The sequence below is a fragment of the Myotis myotis genome, unplaced genomic scaffold (assembly GCF_014108235.1).
Source record: "Myotis myotis isolate mMyoMyo1 unplaced genomic scaffold, mMyoMyo1.p scaffold_m19_p_7, whole genome shotgun sequence".
Taxonomy (NCBI): domain Eukaryota; kingdom Metazoa; phylum Chordata; class Mammalia; order Chiroptera; family Vespertilionidae; genus Myotis; species Myotis myotis.
Window position 1 is genome coordinate 41225196 of NW_023416379.1, and position 8005 is coordinate 41233200.

The following is an 8005-nucleotide window of genomic DNA, read 5'->3' on the forward strand; positions in this document are numbered from 1 at the left end:
TCTTCTTTGATAAGTCTGAGCCAAGCAGTCTTTTCTGCAGGCGCTATCATAAGTGGTTTAAGAAGTACCGACTTCAAAACTTAAGGTAATTTTATTTCTCTTTATAAAACTCTATGCATTTCAAATACTATGGTTAATAAAAATTATTCTGAACCTTGAAATAAAACACAAAATATTCACTTTTTTTCCTGCACGTATGCTATTTATAAGCATAGGGCTTTCCCATCAAAACATCCTGCTATATGCAATAATTTTCAAGAGGAGCAGGAAAGAAAGGTGAGAAATTCTAGGATACAGGAAAGGATTTTAAGTTTTCTTCAGAAAAGGCTCAAGAAAATTTATAGGAGTACAAAAATATGCAGCACTCAACTAAGTGAAATTCACAATATCCAATCCAAGATAACAGGAATGTAAAAAAGCAGGAAAATGGGAACTATAAGGAGAAAAATCAATAAATTCAAACCAATTTAGAACAGATACAGAGGTTATAACTAGCAGAAAAGGACAGTAAAAAATAGGTTAACTATATTACATGTGCTCAACATTTAAGTAGAAACATGGAAAATATTTTAAAAATCCACATAGAATTTCTAGAGATGAAAACTATAATGTCTGAAATGAAAAAAAAAAAAATACTGGAATGGAATAACAGCTTATTAGACATTGCAGAAGAAAAGTTTGGTGAATTTGAATACATAGCAATAGAAGTCATCCACAATGAAACCCAAAGAATAAAAAGAATTAACAACAAAAAAAGAAAATGAAACAAAAAAGTGAAAAGAGAATCAGTAAACTTTGAGAAACAACCCAAACATACATTAATAGGTGAGTGGCTAAACAAATTATGGTCTACTCATACAAGGGAATATACTCAGCAATACATAGGAATAAAGTATTGATATACACAACAACATGGATGAATCTCAATACAAGAGGCTTTTAAAGAAGTGAGATAACAAAAGGATACATACTGTATGATTCTACTTATTCAAAATTCTAAAAAATCCAAGTCAATCTATAGTGACTGAAAGCCGATCAGTAGTTGCCTGGGAGATAGAGTGAGGATGGGGACCAATGGGCAAGAGGAAAGATTACAAACTTTCTGGAGTGATGGATATGTTCACCTTTGTGATTTTGTTGATAGTTTCATGGGTGCATACAAATGTCAAAAATTAGCAAATTGTACACTTTAAATATGTATTGTTTATTATATGTTAATTATACCTCAATTAGAAAAAAATTCTGATCCATGGTGGTAATTACTAGTAAATAAGATTTATTATTAAGAACACACACAAATACACACACACACACACACACACACACACACACACACACGGTAAGAGATAACTCAGAACTCATTTCCTAATTATTTTACTACATTTTATTATAATCTGTGTCCTTGAGGTTATTTACATCTATCACATCTGTCTGGTGGCAGTATTATATGACAGTGTGCTGTTTTGAATCTCTTCACAGTTCCACATTCACTGACATCATGCTGGTAGTTTGAAATAGGTCATGGTGGAATATTTACATCACAGAAATTGGAAAATATGTACTGTAAATCATGGCCACTCTCCCTGAACCACAACCTCCCCCCACCCCCCCAAGAGCCTTTATTAGGTAGTTGGAGAGACAGGTCTAAAACCAGGTGTTCTATTCCTAAATCCAGTGATCCTTTCCAACTCACCAGTATAACTAGAAACCGCTCAGAGACACACTGGGGAAAGGGAGACCGAAGCAGAGAACAAAAGGACCCTTTGCAAGCGTGTCACACTCGTAAGAGGCATGCGGCCCACCGGCTGAGAGTTTGACATGTTTGGGCCACTTCTCAACTTCCTTTCCAGCTCCTTTTCACCTGATGAAGGAACAGATCTGCTCTCCAAGAGCAGTGCTTGACAAAAAAAAAAAAAAAAGGAAAGAAAGAATGTATTATGGTAGAACTTCAGTGATCACTAGAAATGACTTTTTTTTTTTTTTTTTTTTTTTTGTGAGGGTTCTTCTCATCACCTCTCTCTCTATAACATATGAGTATGCTAACTGTATTTCTGCCCTAAATCAGGCATGTCATTTGAAGATCAAATTTATGCATTTCCATGGTTTATGAACATGATGAGAAGAATATTTGAAATCTGGATTTTACCAGAAAATCCACATAAGCTGAATTTGTCAGTCTTCGCCAGTCTGTGGCTACAGAGGGAGTCAAGTAAGTGATTGATCACATTTCAACATTTCTGTCTTCATCTATCACAGGACACCCAACCTCCCTCTAAATTCCCAGGGCATGTTTTGTAAGGAAGCCCTTCCTTCGGTGCTCTGAACTTCTGGTCACCTGGTTAATGTGCTACCTGAGAAGAGAAGCCCCTGAAAGTTATGCCTGCCCTTGCTGCCTTATCTGATAGAATGATGAATCTGTTGAGGGTGCCATTTCTCATTGCTTTCAGAGTTGCCAAATCTGGAGGTGCCGAAGCAGCTCTACATTTTCTGAAGCTATTGTTGGAGAAGTCAAGTCATGCTGTACTGTGAGAAGACATGTAGAGAATGCCCCTCTTTCTCGCTTATACCAAGCTGTGTCCCTTGGCTTCCAGAGTGCCATTTAAAGTGTCCCTTGTAATTCATCTCGTAACTTCTCTTTATAGAGGGTTCCAGTGGGAATTAATGGAGTTCAGCCATAGAGCATACTGTCTTCTCCATCTTTGGCTTCAGGTGAGTGGTTGGGGGAGTGTGAAGCTATGGGAGACGGCAGGGGAGAAAGGAAAAGAAGAATGTTAAAAGTCAGGCTCGACATATCTAAATGCTGGTGTTGATTCAGTAGGGGCCCACTACATCCAATCGTATGAGTAACCTCCCGTTTTCCCTATGGTGGTAAAAATGGTGTTTGTTATTTAAATTCTCTGACCTTATTCTCATCACAGAAATGTAATGTCTGGGCAGAACATATAAAGGTGGTGTTTGGATGCCTAAGGAAATTAAAAGATATTAAATCAGATCACATTGCCCAATACCTTAGCTTTCTTTCTTTTCTTTTTTAAATTTGACAAATGATCATTCTCATTCTATCACTATTTTTGTGGGATAAACATTGAAGAGTATGTATTTGAAAGGCAGGGAGAAGTACAAAATAAATCACCCTTTCCTTTTTTTTTTTTTTTTTTAGATAACTTTAGCCTTAACCGAGGTATAGATACTTGCCTGTGAAACAAGTTTAATAAAAAGAGAAAAATGAGGCACTGAGGGTTAAATGTCTGAACTTCACAAAGTCCCTAAAGGCAGAAATGAACTAAAGATCTGTGTCTCTTGGCTCCTAAATCAGCAAACCCTCTGTGTTGGCTTCTTAACTTATCACCTTCTTTTATATCCTCAAATTATAAAGTGCAATCTGCTGCCTAGTGTTATGGAGAAATATCTTTGCATTATACTTTGATATAGTGACAGCAGCCCATGCAGTGACTGAGGATTTTCACATTCAAAGCCTTTCTGTGGCAGATATTAGGGAAATTAGGAAAGCCTTGCAGGATGGTAGAGAATCTTTTGATAAATCATAAACCTCTAGGAATGCAGTTTTGTTAGAGTGTGTTTTTATATCTCATTATTTTCCAGAGGCAGAAACCTGACAAATACATAGAAATTTAAAACTCTAGAGGCTTAACACCATACTTTAAATTCTAAAGCTACAGAAACTATTGAATTGATTTTGTTCAGGCAGGGGGTTTGTAGGGCTCCGTTCTAATATTAGACAAATCAGTTCACTCATCTCTAGCTGACCTATTTGTTCATCCATCCAAGTCATTACCCTAATCTCTCTATAGCTCCTGTGTTCTGAGGTAATTAGCACATATGGGATCCATTTGTAGCAGGCAGTGTCACCTCCTTGACAATAAGCTTAATCTAACTACATATATTTATGAAAAACTTCCTCCCCTAAGAGGAGCAACTGATTGACTAAATGGAAATGAGTAAGGCATACCTTGCAGTCATTGTCAGACAAGTGCAGAACCCTCTTCATGCCTGTGAGGAGTGCAAATCTGTTAGCTCTTATCTGTCCACACCAGGGTTACTGTAGAAAACTATTATCTCACTATCAGTAGCATGCGTTAGGTGCCTGTGGATTTGAATCAACTTGAATTGAATTCAGATAAAAGGGCAAGGACCTTATCTGGTTGCACTGTTGTATGGACCTGCTTGCCTGCTTCTGCACTTGAAAGTGCTGTTTCTAGACCTTACGTCTGAATGCCTTTCCATGTCGATTTTATTGTATCCCAGTCCTTCCGTTCGTCCTCAGTTTGACTTTTCTTTTCCCTGAGAGTGATTCCTAGGCATTTGTCTTTTGATTTGAAGACGTTTACCATGCCTCTGCTTAGGCTCTATGGATGCTAGGTTGACTCCTGCAGTTGGCCTCTGAACAGTGTCTGTGTGTTTGCTCTAGCCATTTGATACACAGTAACAGATGCCTTTCTGTAGGAGCAAACTATGCACAGTACGGGTGATAAGGGAATGTGAGGCCCCGCATATCGCTGTCCATGGTACTGAATCGCCATTGTTCTGAAACACCCTGTGGTTACACTTCGCTTTGCTCTCCATACGAACTGATGGTCTTGGCCTCTGAGTTCCACTTGGCCATGCATTGGACAAGAACACTATTTTAAGTTTCAAGCATGTCCAGGGGGATGCTACGTGGGGGAACTAAAATAGTGAACTGGGCTTGCTTCAGCCACCTGCGTTTATTTTTGTTTGGCCGAAAGATGCTTAAAAACACACACACAAAGGCCGTAGATTGAAAGAAAATTTTAAGTGTGGATACAACTTTATATCTGTTTTTACAAATTATTTTTTTCTGATTCCCTCTATTTTACCCAACTCTTTAACTTTCCATCAATGCACACTGATAGTTTCATATACATAATTATCATTGTAGTTCTTTGCATAAGATTTTTATATTTTTGAATTGTCACAGAGACAGAGAAAATCTTAGGGTATTTTGATTTTAAATAAGTTTGCCCCAGAGAGTTTTGGAACGCTGATAAATAATCCTGTAATTGATGGAAGATGATTTTAAAGGTTAATTAAAGTTGTTGAGAAAGATGAATGGATTAGAATCCAGATATTTACAAACTCTATTTTAGATAAAGATGATTACAAAGAGGAAGAAGTTATATAAATAGAGAAAATTAAGTTTTCATTTCAGGTAAACAAGTTTGGCCATAGAATGAAACTGGGTTATGGATGCTTGGGGTTCCTTATATATGGGGGTTGGCAAAGTAGGTTTACAGTTGTTTGTATGGAAAGTAATGCAATATTTAATAAATAATAATACAAGAATAAACTGCTTTATTTACTCACAGCTGAAAACCTACTTTCCTAACTCCTGTATAACCCCTCTTTGTGTCTGTTTGGAAAACTCCACAACAAAAAGTTTTAAAAGTTATTTTAAATAGTTGGAAACAAAATAAAAGGCTTGTGAATGAAATTACACTATTAAAATAATAAAATACCAGGTGCATATTAAAAATTACTTCTAGGCTTTTTTATGTAAACATGCTTATACTATATGTAAATAGTTCATAGTAACAGAGCTATAAAGGGCACAGGGAATTCTATCTAGCCTGACCAAATCCTACTCTACCAATTCACAAGTTTTGTGTCTTTTTGTATTTTTTTTAAATAGCAACATTAATACTTAATTCAAGTTGGGATTATATTTTTGCTAAACCCTTTAAAAAATATAGAGACATGTAAAGTATAAATTGCTACATGTGACCTTAACTTTTCTTCTTTCAATATAACATCCCTCATTAGAGGTGACACCATTGTCATATTTTTAATGGGTATTATCCTTATAGACTTTAAAAAATGAATTAATATTGATGTGTAAATTTATAAACATATAGTTTTATTACACATATATACATTATCATATTGTATGTTTTTCTGCCAAATGAATGTTAAACTAAACTGTATTTGAGAAATTGTAATAGTCATTAAATATAAGTTTACTCTTCCACTTAAGATACCTATTCATCTTCGGACTAAGCTTGTTGTCTCTTTATTCTAGTGAAAAGCTTCTGAGCCTTCCTGGTGTAGAAAATAAAAAAAGGTGAAATTTCAAAGATAAAGGAAGATATTTATGGCCTATTATTACCGCAGTCCAGGTAGGTATGATAATTTGTTGACCTGTGGCTCTAAAATACCTGGAAGTAGTGATTTAGAAATACTTCTCTAATTTTCCCAGATCTCTGGTATTGAGTGACAATTAGACTTCCAGTCATGGTGGAATCTGCTCTGGTCTTGTAATTACAGCCTCACATGCAGATTCTGACAACTTTGCTCTGGGTCATCGTGAATTGACAGCTGCCTGTAAGTTACTCTCTTTTATTTTTATTGAGCAGACGATTACTGCAATTATAGCATACTAGAGGCCCAATGCACCAGATTCGTGTAAGGGGCTTGGCTCTTGCAGCCCCAGCTTCCTCTGGAAGGACATCTGAAAGGTCGTTCGGCTGTCTGGTCTAATTAGCATATTACACTTTTATTATTATAGATAAGGGCTAGCAGGGATATAAACAATCATCTAATTTGCTTAACAAGGGTGATAGCAAAAACCCACCTCATGTTATAATGTTCAATATCTTAAAACATTACCTGCTTCCTTAAAACCCAGATTTGCCCCCTTGAATTAGCTGTTTTCTTCCTGCCCCCTTCCAGTATTTTTGAGATGTAATTGACACATAACATTGTTTAAATTTAAGGTATACAATGTGTTGATTTGATACATTTATAAATTGCAAAATGAATACCACTATAGTATTAGCCACCAACTCCATCCATCACATAGTTCCCACTTAAAAATGGTTAGGGTGGTAAATTTTAAAAAATTACCTTTACATATGTTATTTTTCACATATTCAAGTATATCTACATAATAAACTCCAAGTTAAATTGCTAGGTCAAACACATATACATTTGAATTTTGATAGATACTGTCCAACTGTCCTCCAAGTGAGTTATACCAATCAACATTATCTTCAGCACTATAGGAAAGTTTCATTTAAACCTATTCCAATCAGTTTTTACACTTATCACTCCACTGAAATTGCACATATCAAGGACATTACATGACCTCTGTATTGCCAAATCCAAGAGTCAATTTTTAGTCTTTTTGGTTCCAACTCTCAGGAGCACCTTAAATACATTCTTCAGTTGGCTTCAGACCTACCAACTCTCACTGCTTTGCTAGATCCATCTACACTTTCCTATTTGTAAATGTTGATGTCATTCCCTAAGGGGTCTCATCCAGTTAATGGTTTTAATATTATCCATTGCTGTTGAGATATGTAACGTAATGATATGAGAAATATATGTCTAGTCCTGACCTCTTTTCTCAATGCCAGACTTAATAGATCCAACCTTCTACTTGACATTTCCTCTTAGATGTCTAATAAGTATTTCAAACTTAAAAGACTCTTGATTCCTCCCTGCCCCAACCAGCTCCTCCTCCAGTGTCCTCCATATCAATAAATGGCAACTCCAATCACCCAGTAAATCAAGACAAAATCCTTAGCTCTAAATCTCAAGACTCTTGACTGCTCTCTTTCTTTCAAACCTCTCATCCTATCCACCAGCAAATTCTCAAAAACCACTATATCTCCCCATCTTCACTGAAACAATCCTGGTTTAATCTTCTACCATCCCTCTACAGAACCATTGCTATAACCTCCTAACCGACCTCTTACCTCGCACTTTTGTACCTTCTACAGTTTGCTCTCTACTTAGTAGCTAGGGAAGTACTTTAAAAATATATACATTGGATTACATCGTTTTATTGGCTTTAATTCATTTGGTGGCTCATCAGACTACAGCCTACCTACCCCAATATTTCTTTGACCTTATTTTTTAATACTTCCCCCAAGCTCACTTTACTCAAATTAAATAGCTTTGTGCTATTCCTCTAACACCCCACGCTCGTTTTCACTTCATGACTTTTGTACTTGTGGTTCCTTCTTCC